The sequence below is a fragment of the Salvelinus alpinus genome, chromosome 5, assembly GCF_045679555.1.
Source record: "Salvelinus alpinus chromosome 5, SLU_Salpinus.1, whole genome shotgun sequence".
NCBI lineage: Eukaryota > Metazoa > Chordata > Actinopteri > Salmoniformes > Salmonidae > Salvelinus > Salvelinus alpinus.
In genome coordinates, this window is record NC_092090.1 from 87,293,741 (window position 1) to 87,309,927 (window position 16,187).

The following is a 16,187-nucleotide window of genomic DNA, read 5'->3' on the forward strand; positions in this document are numbered from 1 at the left end:
TAGTTAGAGTCCCCTAGTTAGAGTCCCATTGTTAGAGTCCCATTGTTAGAGTCCCATTGTTAGTGTCCCGTTGTTAGTGTCCCTTTGGCATTGTGGTGACTCGCGCTACAGGGGACATGTTGCCATTGGTTGCCGAAGTGTGGGGAAGCCCGGCTCAGTGGGACACTAAACGGCCGTGTCAGGTGAGTTGCTCCCGCCAGGCCAGAGGGACAGGCCAACATCATGAAGGATCCTTAAGCTCCAACGTGACCCTGGTTACACAACGGTCACCATGACGATCTGTCTAACTCTGGTGGGCCACACACACACACATATTCACACACACACACACACACACACACACACACACACACACACACACACACACACACACACACACACACACACACACACACACACACACACACACACACACACACACACACACACACACACACACACACACACACACACACACACACACAGTGACTTAATGTTACACATAGATGCCCTCTTAAACCTACACAACCACCTGAACACACACACACACCCACACATGCACACACACACAAAGGTGCCCTTGACAACACAACATGTGAGAGGGGCCCTTGACAACACAGAAGCAAGCATAGGATCACCAGCTATTAGAGTAACATAAAAATAGGAGAAGAGGGTCATACACAATAACAAAACAAATATGCCATCACGTCAAGTAAAAGTTTTTGTGAAGTTTCCTGAACACTCAAAAGCAATAAAATAACACATAGTATATAATGCATGCTCCATTGTTGATGCTGCGTACAGGCCAGGCCATAGACGTCCAATTTCAAGTGGTAAACTAAAACCTATACCCTGTTTAGAGTAGCTTATCAAAGTATAAGTAGCATTAACGATTAAAACACAGACTGTATACATTAGCATAGAATGCATTTAAGGAGGCAAGTATATGATGTTGATAGCCTTAGATGTGCTCTGCCTACCACTTCAAAACTGCTCTTACTTTGCAAATGCAACCCTACCAGATGCATTAGATTGTGGTGGTCACATGCATTGGTCATATGCATTACAATGTATTAATTACAGTGAAATTGTGTATTTCAAAATAGTGGAATCTATTGTAATGACATTTATAATATAGTATTTATATATAGCACAGGAGGTTGGTGGCACCTTAATTGGGTAGGACAGGCTCGTGGTAAAGACTGGAGCAGAATCAGTGGAATGGTATCAAATACATCAAACACATGGTTTCCATGGTTTCCAGGTCTTTGATGCCATTCCATTTGCTACTTTCCGGCCATTATTATGAGCCGTCCTCCCCTCAGCAGCCTCCACTGATGTATACTCTATGTAGTATCCCCAAAGTCTCTTTGTATCCCTGTGAAATACCCTGGAGAATTCCCCTACCATGCAGCTGCATAGAAATCACACCCCACTACACAGAGAAAGATAACAAGCTTTCTCTCAGTGTTATTTCATTTACATTGACTCATTTAGCAGACGATCTTATCCATAGCATAGCCTACATAGCCAATCAGCCAGTCCCGCAGAGACAATGAAGAGAGCCGTCACATGTTTCAACAAGCGCCTGTGAACAGGCCTCCAGGGCCTTTGCAGCTCTCCATTAGCCGAGTGGAGGAAGGCTAATGCGTAAACAGCCGTGCTTGAGGAGCGCGTTAAAGAGCGTAGCGGGGAGCGCTGCGGTGCTGGCTTCTGTGATCCTGGGGCAGACGCGGTTCCGACTCGCAGTGGGAGAAATCGATTGGAAGAGGCCTTAGCCGTGGCGTGCTAACGGGATTGGCCACATCGCAGCCACAAGCATGTTTACCGTGGGAGCTGGAGAGAAGGAGGGAGGAGTGAGGAGAGGGGGTTGGATCTCTCCTGCCGAGCCTCGTGTATCGCTGCTAGGTTACGTCACAGGTGGGGGATGCGGGTGTGAGAGGGGGACAAAGCAGACTTCCTGTTGTGATGGCAATATGGGTAGGAGGTCCAGGACAGGAGGACAGGAGGACAGGGAGGGCCATTGGGAGCTGGAGGCGGTAGGCCAAAGACCAGAGAGCAAGGAATAGACTACCATGTGACATAGTTGATATATGTGAACAGTAGCAAGGGAAGACTATACTGTATCGCTATAACTCCTTAGATATGAACATATACATGCACACACAAACACACACAAACACACACACACACACACACAAACGGAGCATCTCAGTGTTTTGCGATTGGCTGCTGTGCCTGGAGGTGTAGTAGGAGGAGAGGCAGAGGTAGGGGTGTTCAGCACAGCGTGTGGGCGGCTGGCAGAGAGGCCTGCTACATTAGCAATAAAGCTCTATGTAATTAGCATGTCTTTGGTTGATAATTAGCGTTGTTGAGAGAGTGGCACTGAGAGGGTTGCACAGCCTCTCCAGCTATAGTATGTTTTAAAAGAGGCTCCATCGCTCTCTCTCTCTCTCTCTCTCTCTCTCTCTCTCTCTCTCTCTCTCTCTCTCTCTCTCTTTCTATCTCTCACTTTTTTTCCTTCTATTCTTCATTTATCTGGCCATGCCTTTCATCCTTGTTCAGTCGCTGCTATCATGTTAATCCATGAAAAGGAGAGAGAAAATATTGAAAGAGAGAGAAGAGAGAGAGAGAATAGGGAGAGAAGAGGGAGAAAGAGAATGGAGAGAGAAGAGGGAGAGAGAGAAGAGGGAGAGAAGAGGGAGAGAATAGGGAGAGAGAGAAGAGGGAGAGTGAGAAGAGAGAGAAGAGGGAGGGAGAAAAAAGGGAGGGAGTAATGAGGAAGAGAGAGAAGAGGGAGAGAGAGAAGTGGAAGGCAGATAATCGGGATGAGAAGGGCTAAATTGACTGTCTCAGCTGAGGATGACACTTCCACAAATATCTGTGAAACCAAAGAGACCAAGACACCAATGTTGTCCCCAGCTGCAAGCTTTGTTTTTACCCTTTTTGACACCATCAATTGGAGGGAGAAAAAAACACTTCCAAACTGTAACACCATGAACAAGCATTACGACAAATGGAATCAAGATGGCCACCAAAGTCTAACAAAAGAAAATGACTGTGATTGGAGCATAGCAGCCAGGGTAACGAGAGATTAATGATCCCATCCGATGGAAAACGGAGGTTCAATTGAAACGTGATCGGCCCATATGTTTCTGTGTATTTTCTAGTTGACTCCATTGAAGCATTGAAGTGGGTTATAGTATTCTTAAACTATCTGCTTGGAATCTTTTTAAAAGACATGACAGCATCAGATGCTAGACAAAAGGTGGGAAGGTCAACATAATTAAAGTGAAAGAAAATAATTTTTAAAAAGCTAATTCTTAATTCTTGTATATAGCTTCTTAAAGACACACATAAGTGTACACACAGTTAGGCTATCTGATTGTGTTGTTCTCAGAACGGCCCTAGCCTCCTCTTGGCAGCTCTACAATGCAGTTTGCCACTGGCACCAGATAAAAAGCTCCAACACGCAGATAGATTTCCTATACTCTCAGCCTGCCAGGCTGGCTTCCTGGACATGTGAGCAGCATCAGTGGAGAAATAGGGAGCCGTGTTAGTAGATGACAGTAGAATGGATCTACCCTTTCCTTTTTTTTACCTCCTCATCCAAGAATCCAAGAGCTCTCATTGGAGATTTATGACATGGATGTGGGGATTCTTAATTGCCAGTGCACATGAAAGACCTTTTACTTCTCACTTGTGGGTAGACAGAGCCAAGCCAAATGTGGCTGCAATCAAACAACACCAGTCCAACGACACACACTCTGAGCATCCTGTTCCAAATCCCCATTCCAACAATGGGTTTGTTTTTCCTCTGGGAAACAAAGAGCACACGCTTCAGCTGAAGCTGGAGAGTAGAGAGGGAGTACCAGCCTGGGGGGTGGGGTAGGCGTTGGCTTGGTAGAGAATGGTAGGAGGTGTGGGCGTGATGATGGGCTCACTCCTGCAGTGACGATGACATCATGACCTCAGCCTAGTTTAGTGCTCCAGACTCACATGGGGTGCCACATGGGTGCGTGGCACAGCCCCCAGCCGTGAAAGGAGGAAGAGCAGGAGGGCAAGTGGCCAATCCCTTTTCCCCTTCAGATTAACCTAATCTGATAGTTCACTTCACCCTTTAATCTTAAACAGCAGAAGCGGGGGCTTGGCTGACCACCCTCCCCCACTCTCTTCTCCCCTCTCTCTCTCGCTCTCTCTCTCTTGCTCTCTCTCTCTCTCTCTCTTCACCTAGTGGGAACTTCTGAATGAGAGGGGGAGGGGGAGCAGAGGAACGTATAAGAGGAGGGAGGGAGCAAAGAGCAAAGGAGGGAGGGATGCAGGCTGGTAATTATTTCCAAATGTCATTCTGTTAATGACTACCTGCTTGGCTAATGAGATTCAGTAAAGCTCGCTGGCGTATGTTTCGCCCGTGTGTCGAGACGTGTGAGGAGAAGCACAGGTGTAACTCCAGCCCAGCGACAGGCCATTGGAGGGAGGGAGGCATGGGGGGATTTAATAACTCTCTAGAGTCTAGGCCCTGTCTAAAATATTTACAGAAATATTGGATGAAACATTGAATTTGGCAATACTGCTATTAGCCAATAGAAATGCATTGAATAACAGATTCACTACATGAAACAACAGATACTCAAAACAATATCTAAAGGAAGTTTGTTCTGAAGTATCTTCTACATCTGAGAGATACTGTATAAGAAAGCAGGATTTTAAAAAAAATGTACATGTATTTTCCCCCTTATTTTAGGCACTAAACTATCTCCATATATACACTACTGTTTAAAAGTTTGGGGTCACTTAGAAATGTGCTTGTTCATGAAAGAAAAGCACACAAAAAAGTCCATTAAAAGTCCATTAAAATAACATCAAATTGATCAGAAATACAATGTAGACATTGTTAATGTTGTAAATGACTATTGTAGCTGGAATCGGCAGATTTTTTATGGAATATCTACATAGGCGTACAGAGGCCCATTATCAGCAACCATCACTCCTGTGTTCCAATGCCACGTTGTGTTAGCTAATCCAAGTTTATCATTTTAAAAGGCTAATTGACCATTAGAAAACAAGTTTGCAAGTATGTTAGCACAGCTGAAAACTGTTTTGCTGATTAAAGAATCAATACAACTGGTCTTCTTTAGACTAGTTGAGTATCTGGAGCATCAGCATTTGTGGGTTCGATTACAGGCTCAAAATGGCCAGAAACAAAGAATTTTCTTCTGAAACTCGTCAGTCTATTCTTGTTCTGAGAAATTAAGGCTATTCCATGCGAGAAATTGCCAAGAAACTGAAGATCTCATACAACGCTGTGTACTCCCTTCACAGAACAATGCAAACTGTCTCTAACCAGAATAGAAAGAGGAGTGGGAGGCCCCGGTGCACACCTGAGCAAGAGGACAAGTACATTGGAGTGTCTAGTTTGAGAAAAAGACGCCTCACAAGTCCTCAACTGGCAGCTTCATTAATTAGTACCCGCAAAACACCAGTCTCAACGTCAACAGTGAAGCGGCGACTCCAGGATGCTGGCCTTCTAGGCAGAGTTGCAAAGAAAAAGCCATATCTCAAATTTGCCAATAAAATTAAAAGATTAAGATGGACAGAGGAACACTGACACTGGACCGAGGAAGATTGGAAAAAAGTGTTATGGACAGACAAATTTGAGTTTGAGGTATTCGGAACACAAAGAAGAACATTCGTGAGATGCAGAAAAAATGAAAAGATGGAGGAGTGCTTGAAGCCATCTGTCAAGCATGGTGGAGGGAATGTGATGGTGGGTGGTGGTAAAGTGGGAGATTTGTACAGGGTAAAAGGGATATTGAAGAAGGAAGGCTATCACTCCATTTTGCAACGCCATGCCATACCCTGTGGACGGCGCTTAATTGGAGCCAATTTCCTCCTACAACAGGACAATGACCCAAACCACAGCTCTAAACTATGCAAGAACTATTTAGGGAAGAAGCAGTCAGCTGGTATTCCGTCTATAATGGAGTGGCCAGCACAGTCACTGGATCTCAACCCTATTGAGCTGTTGTGGGAGCAGCTTGACCGTAGGTTAGTAAGAAGTACCCATCAAGCCAATCCAACTTGTGGGAGGTGCTTCAGGACGCATGGGGTGAACTCCTTTCAGATTACCTCAACAAACTGACAACTAGAATGCCAAAGGTCTGCAATGCTGCAATTGCTGCAAATGGAGGATTCTTTGACGAAAGCAAAGTTTGAAGGACACAGTTATTATTTAAATTAAAAATCATTATTTATAACCTTGTCAAAGTCTTGACTATATTTCCTATTCATTTTGCAACTAATTTAATGTATGTTTTCATGGAAAACAAGGACATGTCTAAGTGACCCCAAACTTTTGAATGGTAGTATATTTCCATGAATTTGTTAACGTGTACCAGTGACTTTCAGAAGAATCTTGTGAGGCTTCCTGGGAGTCTCATCTTTCAATAGAGTGGTCATAATAGTTCATATGTCAAACCGTTCGGACGATACATAGGATTTTGTGAGAAGATTTCCGGGATGTCTCATGGTCTGAAAACACTGCTCTAGCTCTGCCAGTTTTCACCACAGATATCGGCAGGTGCGGTGGATGCAAAAACCCCAGATATCTCTAGCTTCAACAGTCGAAAATCTGATGGGGATTTTGTTATTTTGTTAATTCGATTTCTGCGAGGGTGCGACCATTGTAGGCTAAGGGTTAAATTGATTTCAGTCTAATTTGCTTCCAAACTTTTCCTCACGACTTAAAGCATTTTTTCTCCATTGTGTTCTTGCATGTCAACCTTGTGAAAATATTTTCCAGCATTTAGCTATTCTCTGTACACTGAACAAAAATATATGCGCAACATGCAACAATTTCAAAGATTTTACTGAGTTACAGAACATGTAAGGTATCAGTCAACTGAAATAAATTCCTTAGGCTCTAATCTATGGATTTCACATGACTGGGAAAATAGATATGCATCTGTTGGTAACAATTACCTTTAAAAAAAAGTAGGGGCATGGATCAGAAAACCAATCAGTATCTGGTATGACCACCATTAGCCTCATGCAGTGCAACACATCTCCTTCACGTAGACTTGATCAGACTGTTGATTGTGGCCTGTGGAATGTTGTCCCACTGCTCTTCAATGGCTATGCGAAGTTGCCGGATATTGGCGGAAACTGGAACACGCTGTCATAAACGCAGATCCAGAGCATCCCAAACATGCTCAATGGGTGACATCTCTGGTGAGTAACAGACAATAGAAAAACTGGGACATATTCAGCTTTCAGGAATTGTGTACAGATCCTTGCAACATGGGGCTGTGCATTATCATGCTGAAACATGAGGTGATGGTTGCGGATGAATGGCACAACAATGGGCCTCAGGATCTTGTCACTGTATCTCTCTACATTCAAATTGCCATCTATAAAATGCAGTTGTGTTCATTGTCCGTAGCTTATGCCTGCCCATACCATAACCCAACCACCACCATAGGGAACTTTGTTCATCAGCAAACCGCTCACCCACACGACGCCATACACGCTGTCTGCCATCTGCCTGGTATAGTTGAAGCTGTGATTCATCAGTGCGGAGCACACTTCTCCAGAGTGCCAGTGGCCATCGAAGGTGAGCATTTGCCCACTGAAGTCGGTTACGACGCTTAACTGCAGTCAGGTCAAGACACTGGTGAGGACGACGAGCACGCAGATGAGCTTCCCTGGGATGGTTTCTGACAGTTTGTGCAGAAATTGTTCAGTTGTGCAAATCCACAGTTTCATCAGCTGTCCGGGTAGCTGGTCTCAGACATTCCCGCAGGTGAAGAAGCCGGATGTGGATGTCCTGGGCTGTCGTTGTTACACTTGGTCTGCGGTTGTGAGGCCGGTTGGACGTACTGCCAAATTCTCTAAAACAATGTTGGAGGCGGCTTATGGTAGAGAAATGAACATTCAATTCTCTGGCAACAGCTCTGGTGGACATTTCTGCAGTCAGCATGCCAACTGCACGCTCACTCAAACCTTGAGACATCTGTGACATTGTGTTGTTTGGCAAAACTGCACATTTAAGAGTGGCCTTATATTGTTCCCAGCACAAGGTACATCTGTGTAATGATCAGCTGTTTAATCAGCTTCTTGATATGCCACACCTGTCATGTTGATGGATTATCTTGACAAATGAGAAGTGCTCACTTACAGGGATGTAAACAGCTTTCTGGGATCATGAACCATGGGACCAACACTATACATGTTGCGTTTGTATTTTTGTTCAGTGTACGTGTATTCTAATCAGGGTCGGGAGAATTCGTTTTAAGGAGTTTTCTCTGTGGATTGCTGCTCAATGACTGCTTATTCTGCCTCACATAGAGCTCTGCTGTCAACTCTTTCACTTTGAATGCCTGCACTCATTGACCTGCCCCATTTCTACACATCTCAAGATCCAGGAGAAATAAGGAAGTTTTGATACGTTGTCTTACAGTTGTCCAGGTTGATGTTGGGCTTCCATTTGAGGTGCTGTGATAGACAGACAGACAGGGTGTGACATATTAGTTACTGTGATCAGAAGGCTTCTAGCAATTTTTACTACTGACGGACAGATCAGCCATGCTGCTTGTTGTTTGTCCTGAGTTGAGGATTAAAGGCGGAAGCCGCTTTCGGCAGACTAAGTCAATTAACCTTGTGACATTGGCAAGCTACTGGTATTAGGGATTGGCTAAAACAAAGACTATGTGTCATCTCATCTATATCAGGTGCATCTTCAAAAAGATTGACACAAGCCTTTAGGCAGGAGGACTTTTCTATATTACTGGACTGACTGTGTAGGAAATCATTATCAGTCTCTAAACCAGAAGTAGTGAATATATATACTTGACTGAGAACTGCTTCAGCTTATATCAAGGTATCACACTTGTCGTTGGCTTTAGGCCATACTTTAGTCATTCGGTCAAAATGTTACAAATAGCTCTACCCTGACTGTCTGTTTTCCAGCTCCCTTGACACAAAGTTATAAATGGATTCAAGGGTTTGGGGACGAAAACTCACACATTTTACATGCTTGTGAAACATGGTCCAAGTGTTCAAAGTGTTTTGTGTTATGAATTCCACCAACTGAGGTGTTTCTTTGTACTGTTTCTTTGTAAATCGTTTGTCCTCGGTTGCAACACTCACTCAGTTCCAAACTGCCTCTGGAAGCAACGTCAGCACAAGAACTGTTAGTCGGGAGCTTCATGAAATGGGTTTCCATGGCCAAGCAGCCGCACACAAGCCTAAGATCACAATGCCATGCGTCGACTGGAGTGGTGTAAAGTTCGCCGACATTGGACTCTGGAGGAGTGAAAACACGTTCTCTGAAGTGATGAATGACGCTTCACCATCTGGCAGTCCGACGGACGATTCTGGGTTTGGCGGATGCCAGGAGAACGCTACTTGCCCGAATGCATAGTGCCTACTGTACAGTTTGGTGGATGAGGAATAATGGTCTGGGGCTGTTTTTCATGGTTTGGGCCCCTTAGTTCCAGTGAAGGGAAATCTTGACACTACAGCATACAATGACATTCTAGATGATTGTGTGCTTCCAACTTTGTGACAACCTTTTGGGAAAGGCCCTTTCCTGTTTCAGCATGACAATGCCGTGTGCATAAAGCAAGGTCCATATAGGAAATGGTTTGTCGAGATCGGTGTGGAAGAACTTGCCTGACCTGCACAGAGCCCTGACCTCCTCCCCTTCGAACATCTTTGGGATGAATTGTAACGCCGACTGCGTGCCAGGCGTAATCGCCCAACATCAGTGCCCAACCTTACTAATGCTCTTGTCGCTGAGTGAAAGCAAGTCCACACAGCAAAATTCCAACATCTAATGGAATGCCTTCCCAGAAGAGTGGAGGCTGTTATAGCAGCAAATGGGGGACCAACTCCATGTTATTGCCCATGACTTTAGAATGAGATGTTCGACGAGCAGTTGTCCACATACTGTTTTTAATACTTCCCGTCCAAGCAAAAAGGCAGTAACTGTTAATTTAGTCGAAAATGACTTAATGTCCTTTTTGCTACATTAAATACATGCTTAATCACATGGACAAGTATCCTTCTTCTATTGTTTGGTGTTTTGGAGAAAATGTGGGTCATTTTAGCAGTAACTGCATTTTCCACGCTATGAGCAGTTACTGCCTTTTTGCTTGGTAGGGCATAATAGCTTGTTGTATTTTAGTCCTAGGGGGGGTGGGGTATTAACGCAAAAAAAAGAAAAGCAAGAACATTTGTGTATGTTTTTTAATTACATTTTTTTCCCCGTCTCCAGTCTCTGTGTTTTCTTTGCACTTCCCTGCGATTAAAAACAGCTGCGGAGTTCACGGTGTACCACCTTCAAAGTGTGTGTGTTTCTGATGTCCAAACTGAGAGGCCCCCCTTCCACTCCGCTCCCCTTTCCCTCCCTCTCTGTCTTTTTGGTATTCTTTTCCCTAATAATGAATGCTTCCAAACCGGTAGTGGTCTAAAAATAGAGTGCGGCTGAGCTAAAAATAGTTATTGGCTGGCGGGGCTGGCTAGGAGAGTGGAGAAGAATAGGCGTGGAATAGCTGTGTGTGTTTGTGTGTCTTTGCGCGCATGTGTGTGTGTGTGTGTGTGTGTGTGTGTGTGTGTGTGTGTGTGTGTGTGTGTGTGTGTGTGTGTGTGTGTGTGTGTGTGTGTGTGTGTGTGTGTGTGTGTGTGTGTGTGTGTGTGTGTGTGTGTGTGTGTCTGCGTGTGTGTCTGCGTGTGTGTCTGCGTGCGTGTGCGTGTGCGTGTGCGTGTGTGGAGAAGCAAAGTGAATAAGCAAACCATCAGAATGTTCATTCAGGATCCCTCTCTCTCAGAGACAACCATGAACACCCCACGACATGCACAAGACCCAGTGGTCAGCGACCCATTAGTGCCAATAATAATTTGATCCTCGGAGTAAAGGGCTTTATTATTTCAATCAATGCTTGTTTTCTCCCTCTCTTAGACTCCCTGTCTTTTTTCTCGTCTCAGACAAGTTAAAGGCACAGGTTTGTTGAAGTTCATAATGTTTTAGGAGTACTGGGAGGGTAGACTCATCAATAGCCTTGTTTCAACCCATACACACACACACACACAACAAAACATTCAGACTGAAATTAACCCAGACTTTCGTATGCACCACCATAATGTCACACACAGACACACACACAGACACACACAGACACACACAGATTTCAGGTAGTCAGATGTTCGAGGGGCTGTTGAGAGTTAGGCTTGATGGCATACTGTATGTCACAAGGGTTGTGAAGGGAACTGCTGTGAGCTTCACCTCCATGGGGGATTGAATATATGTCAAGTCATTTTCATTCAAGTTAATTGGCAGGTAATCAACACTGGCATGAGAGACAAACCGGAGAGATGTCACGCACAGCCAGATCGCTCAAGACTGATTTTTGAAGTTGGACGCCTGTCCATGTCCAGAGGACATCGAAAAATGCTTTCAAACTGGCCACTAGGGGGCAACAGTGAGCGCTATTACCATCAAGTAGTCTTGTTGTGGACGGGGTCGGCAGATGGGTGTAATCCCATTACTCTGGATCCGAAGGTCGTGTGTTCAATCCCAGTGGTAGATACTCGTTACGTTTTTTAAAATGTTTTACTCTATCCCAAACCTTAACCCTTACCTTAACCATTCGGAGTGAATGCCTAAACTTTATGTTTTAACCCTATCCAAAACCTTAACCCTTAACATCGAAATTTGACTGATGTTTGGATCAACTTCGAAATCTGACGTTTGGAGAAACATGGATAAACGTCAGAATCTGAAGTCAAATTGGTAAAACTGTGAGATCTGGTTGGTCACGCCAAGTCAACCTGCTGGTGAAACCAGAAAGAGGGCTGTCTAAAGGCAAGATAAAACTCTCCTCACCATACCATACCTTCTGTGTCTGTTTTGGAAGACGCATAAGACAAACTGGCGTTGTACGCATGCATATTACAGTCCTTAGCTCAGTATTTTGTACCACATCAGCCAGACAGACAGTCCAGAAAAGCAGAACTGCCGACTAGAAACTACAAGTAACATTTTGATAATCACAAGCATTCTAAGGTCAGTACAAGCGGAAGTCTGAGGTACTCAAAACAACAAAAGGTATTTTAAAATAGATATTCTGAAATGTGCCAATAATGTGGTCCCTGTGGCATGGATTAGCAGTGCAGTGGCAAGCCACTTCTAATGCCACGCTGCCAAGTGCAGGCTTTTCCACTAGACAGCCCCAAAACAATTCACTCCAGTCATTAGCATGAAATGATGCCTTGTTCTTTGAAACTATTTGTGGGAAACTGGGAATAATGAAGATCTATTTTTATAGCTGGCATTGCCATCGTGGGAGGGAGGGAGGGTGTGGAAACTCAAGGTCTCAACATAGGTCAAGCGGCTGGTCATTGTTACTCAGGGCCCCCACCAGGCCCCCAGGCCCCTTTCCTGTTGTGTCACAACGCGATAAGAGACAGAGAGACAAAAGACGATAACTGACGATTGGTTGGCCACAATCTAGACGACAGCCAGAGCCAATCACTCATTATCATTCCTGGTGTTGCTGGGGAGTGGTTACAGTAGGTCCAGAATTGCTCTAGTAGGTCCAGAACTTCCATTATCCAGATTCTCTTAGCTGTCTGTACTGTTAGGAGGGGAGGAGTATGTTAAAGATAGGGGTATAAGTGTCCTCTTTATCCGTCTTCACTGTGCTGGCATTGTGCCTCTATACGCTAGGCTGGCTCATTATGAGTGATTCAACGTCAATAGCTATACTGTCTCCTGACTGTGGATGCTGCTGCTGTTGCTGCTAACAGTCTGATACAGTCTGATACAGCATGATACAGTCCGATACAGTATGATACAGTATGATGCATAATGATACAGTACGATACAGGCTGATACAGTACGATAGTCCCTACAGTATGATACAGTCTAAAACAGTCTGATACAGCATGATAAAGTATGATACAGTACAGAACAGTACGATACAGTACGATACAGTCTGATACAGTACGACATAATAGTCTGATACAGCACGGTACAGTCTGATACAGTACGGTACAGTCTGATACAGTACTATACAGTCTTATACAATACGATACAGTCACAACAGTATGATACAGTACTATACAGGCTGATACAGTACGATAGTCCCTACAGTATGATACAGTCTAAAACAGTCTGATACAGCATGATACAGTATGATACAGTACAGAACAGTACGATACAGTACGATACAGTCTGATACAGTACGACATAATAGTCTGATACAGCACGGTACAGTCTGATACAGTACGGTACAGTCTGATACAGTACTATACAGTCTTATACAATACGATACAGTCACAACAGTATGATACAGTACTATACAGTCTGATACAGTACGATACAGTCCCTCCAGTATGATACAGTCTGATACAGTCTTATACAGTGTGATACAGTCTGATACAGTGTGATACAGTCTGATACAGTCTGATACAGCACGGTACAGTCTGATACAACACGGTACAGTCTGATACAGTACTATACAGTCAGATACAGTACGATACAGTCCCTGCAGTATGATACAGTCTGATACAGTATGATACAGTCTTATACAGTCTGATACAGTGTGATACAGTCTGATACAGTCTGATACAGTACGATACAGTTTGATAGTCTGATACAGTACGGTACAGTCTGATAGAGTACGATACAGTCCGATACAGTCCCTACAGTATGATACAGTATTATACAGTATGATACAGTCTGATACAGTATGATACAGTCTGATACATTCTGATACTGTATGGTACAGTCTGATAAAGTCTGATACAGTACAGTACAGTCTGATACAGTCTAATACAGTCTGATACAGTATGATTCATAAAGATACAGTCTGATACAGTATGGTACAGTCTGATACAGTATGATACAGTATGGTACAATCTGATACAGTATGATACATAATAATGCAGTCTGATACAGTACGGTACAGTCTGATACAGTATGATACATAATGATAAAGTCTGATAGATTACGATACAGTCCGATACAGTCCCTACAGTATGACATAGTCTTATACAGTATGATACAGGCTGATACAGTATGATACAGTCTGATACATTCTGATACATTCTGATACTGTATGATTCATAAAGATACAGTCTGATACAGTACGTTACAGTCTGATACAGTATGATACAGTATGGTACAATCTGATACAGTATGATACATAATAATGCAGTCTGATACAGTACGGTACAGTCTGATACAGTATGATACAGTATGATACATAATGATAAAGTATGATACAGTCCGAAACAGATCCTACAGTATGATACAGACTGATACAGTATGATACAGTATGATACAGTACTAACAGTCTGATACAGTACGGTACAGTCCGATACAGTCCCTACACTATGATAGAGTATGATACATAATGATAGTCTGATACAGTACGGTACAGTCCGATACAGTCCCTACAGTATGATATAGTCTGATACAATACGATACAGTCGGATACAGTCTGATACAGTCTGATGCAGTATGATACAGTATGATCAAGTATGATACAGTCTGATACAGTTTGATACAGTACTATACAGTCTAATACAGTCTGATACAGTACGGTACAGTCTGATACATTATGATACATAATGATAGAGTACGATATAGTACGGTATAGTCTTATACAGTATGATACGATATGTTACATAATGATACAGTACGGTACAGTTTGATACAGTCTGATATAGTCTGATACAATACGATACAGTCGGATACGGAATGATACAGTTTGATACAGTACTATACAGTCTAATACAGTCTGATACAGTACGGTACTGTCTGATACATTATAATACATAATGATAGAGTACGATATAGTACGGTACAGTCTTATACAGTATGATACGATATGATACATAATGATACAGTACGATGCAGTCTGATACTGTATGTCTCAGTCTGATTAAGTCTGATTCATTCCTGGTGCAACAGTACGTGCTACCTGATGTGGAGTTGTGATGTACACTGGCTTGTCTCTGAAACACTCCTGTTTCTCTTATGGACTCTGTGACTACTCATCCAAAAGCACCCTATTCCTGTGCCCTCCCCAGTTTGAAATCCATTCAGACAGGACACACACATCTGAAATCCATTCAGACAGGACACACACATCTGAAATCCATTCAGACAGGACACACACATCTGAAATCCATTCAGACAGGACACACACATCTGAAATCCATTCAGACAGGACACACACATCTGAAAATATGCTCTATCCATTTAGTTTTTCTTCTTTTCGTTCAGCTCATCCTCAAGTATGTACGGTGATCCCAGACAGTTGTAATTGCACTCTTTAGAGAGCGATATTACCAAACAAACAGCCACTTTGCTCCGGGCTGACGGATCCTAACCGCCTGTCTTTGATTCCTGATTGTAGTGTACCAGGACACCAGGACCAGAGTGCTTCAACCAAGTCACTGATGCGCTCCTTCTTTTTCTTCAAACGTCGCGTCAACCCCAGTGCAGTGGGATTGGCAAATGATGACAAAAAAAACAGCGAAGCCAGGATTCTGAATTCGAGGTTCCTTAGATTGCCACACATGCACACACAGATGCACAGATACAAGCACACACAAACACAGACAGACAGATAGACAGACAGACAGACACACACACACCAACAGACAGACACAAACCACCTATAGCAGTCATCTCTGGGCATGTCCCCTCTACATGGTTCTGACATGCCCAGACCACGCTTCATGAAACTGTCGCCTTCCTGCCTTTGGTCTGCCATCTGCTTCCAATAAGCTAAGACAGACTGATCCCTCTGATGTTCTCCACAAGCACAAGTGGCTAATAGAGAGAGAGAGAGAGAGAGAGAGAGAGAGAGAGAGAGAGAGAGAGAGAGAGAGAGAGAGAGAGAGAGAGAGAGAGAGAGAGAGAGAGAGAGAGAGAGAGAGAGAGAGAGAGAGAGAGAGAGAGAGAGAGAGAGAGAGAGAGAGAGAGAGAGATCTAGCAGTCCGAGCACTCTATTACTATATCCCACCACTGCCACCAACCAGGTCTCTGTGAACACACCGATGGTGAAAGAATCCACAGTGGGCCCTTCTCAAGGCCTCTTCTATCTTGTTAGCTGTGATGGGAAGGGACATTGTTTCTCCCCATAGCTCCTAGTCATTCACAGTGGGCCGCACCGCGCCACTTTTACCAATCTGCT

The 16,187-nt window shown here is 43.8% G+C and overlaps 1 protein-coding gene across 12 annotated transcripts in view; it reads left to right on the forward strand.

Moving 5' to 3' along the window:
- The window catches only part of LOC139577155 (myocyte-specific enhancer factor 2C-like), a 120,441-nt gene that overhangs the window by 78,158 nt on the left and 26,096 nt on the right, over positions 1-16,187 (forward strand). The window lies entirely within an intron of this gene.